Source organism: Salvelinus sp. IW2-2015, linkage group LG26, assembly GCF_002910315.2.
Source record: "Salvelinus sp. IW2-2015 linkage group LG26, ASM291031v2, whole genome shotgun sequence".
In the NCBI taxonomy this organism is placed as follows: domain Eukaryota; kingdom Metazoa; phylum Chordata; class Actinopteri; order Salmoniformes; family Salmonidae; genus Salvelinus; species Salvelinus sp. IW2-2015.
In genome coordinates, this window is record NC_036866.1 from 8,901,552 (window position 1) to 8,903,659 (window position 2,108).

Genomic DNA, 2,108 nt, shown 5'->3' on the forward strand with positions numbered 1-2,108 from the left:
TAATGGTAGCACTACAGCAACTACCTAAGAATGATAAAAAGAAAATGTTCATTGTGTCACGTTCCTGACCTTTTCTGTTGTTTTTATGTGTGTGATGGTCAGGCGTGAGTTTTGGGTGGGCAGTCTATGTTTGCTGTTTCTATGTTGGTTTTTGGGTTGCCTGTATGGCTCTTAATTAGAGGCAGGTGTTTGCGTTTTCCTCTAATTAAGAGTCATATTAAGGTAGGTTGTTCTCACTGTTTGTTTGTGGTGATGTCTCCTGTTCCTTGTTGGTGTACACACGGGATGTAGCGTTTGTTTCGTTTTGTGTAGTCTGTTTTTCCTGTCCGTGCGTTCTTCGTGTTTTATTATAAGTACTTCGTCAGTCTGTCTTCTTCGTTTGTTGTTTTGTAAAATATTCAAGTGTTCTTCGTGTGTTTAGTTTTGTCTTGTAAATAAAGTTTCATGATGTATTCAAAACCCGCTGCACGTTGGTCAATCCATGCTACTCCTCTTCTGAGGAGAGGAGGAAGCGCTTACAAATTGCTTTCATGAGCTTTCTCCCAATGCCCTGAGTTTAAGACAGGTTTAGCAATCTTGGAATTAAGAACATTTCCAATAAATGTATTTTCAAGAATCGAATTTCTTCTAAACTGTTTGCTTAGAGGAAACATGAGAAAATTAACGTAAGAAAATTTCCAAGAACCTTTGGAGGAATATACAACTTACTTCACTTTCTACTTAAGAATCTGTAGTTAAGGCAACAATGTCCAGGTTGAAGAAGAAATGCTCTTAAGGTTTTGTGAATCTGGGCCCAGGATAGTATTATTTATTAGCCAGACCGTGTATGTATTGCCATTTTATGTTATGTAGTACCTTGCGTCAAGTAGGCTTATGTAATGTTGGTTACTTTTTCCACTCTTTTATGTAGAATCAAAGCCCTCGAGGGTAAAAACAAAGATGATGACACAAAATGGCTGACCTATTGGGTGGTTTACGGAATCTTCAGTGTGGGGGAATTCTTCTCCGACATCTTCCTTTTTTGGTTTCCTTTCTACTATGCTTTCAAGGTAAGGAGAGCATTAGATGTGTTTCACACAGAAAGACACTATCTGTGTGCTTTATGTTCTAAGCAAAAACGGATTCAACTCACTCATTGTGACCAACCACTGACCTTACAATTACACTCTAATTCAAAATCGCTACGGAATGGTATATAACACATTAATAAACAATTAACAAGCCATTATAAGCTAGCTATACATACAATTCATACATTCCTGTCAATAAATCCTGGGTATGCTGTGAAATACCTGTCGTCAAACACATGTATTTATGGTTTACTATGCTCATGGGGGAGTCATGCTTTGCTTATGTCGTTCCTTTAGTATGTGCTGCCCTTCAACGTGTCACAATGTTCCTGTTTTTTCCCTCCCTCTTTCCCAGTGCTTGTTCTTGTTGTGGTGCATGGCCCCCGTTACATGGAACGGCTCTCAGATCCTGTACAACCGGGTGGTGCGACCTGTCTCTTATACACATCTAGATGTGTATAAGAGACAGCTCTCTCTCTCTCTCTCTCTCTCTCTCTCTCTCTCTCTCTCTCTCTCTCTCTCGCGCGCTTCCATAATTATGAAGACAGTTATGCATTTTGCATGGCATTCTACAGTTCTGTAAATCCTTTACCAAAAGTCAATAACAGCATTTGAGACTCTTTTCATAATTTCCGTAAGACTACTTACATTCTCATGAAGTAGCAGTGCAATGCTTGATTAAGATATTTTTGCAGTATAAAGTTTGACCTCTCGTCGTGTCTTTTCTGTTATCGACAGGTGCAGTGTCTATGACAGGACTGTATTTGGTATATGGCTATGGCGCCTCCCTCCTCTGTAACATGATTGGTTTTGTGTATCCTGCATATTACTCGTAAGTACAGTAGCGAATTAGGTTTAAAGTTACATGTATTTAGCATTAACTTAAAACTGTATATCTTTATGTACTGTATATCTACTTCTAATGTACACTACAGCAACTACCTAGAATGATTATAAAAGAAAATGTTCAATTGAAAACCTTAAACACAAGCATTTCACAAGCCGCAGGGCCAGTCGGATTACTAGGACGTGTATTCT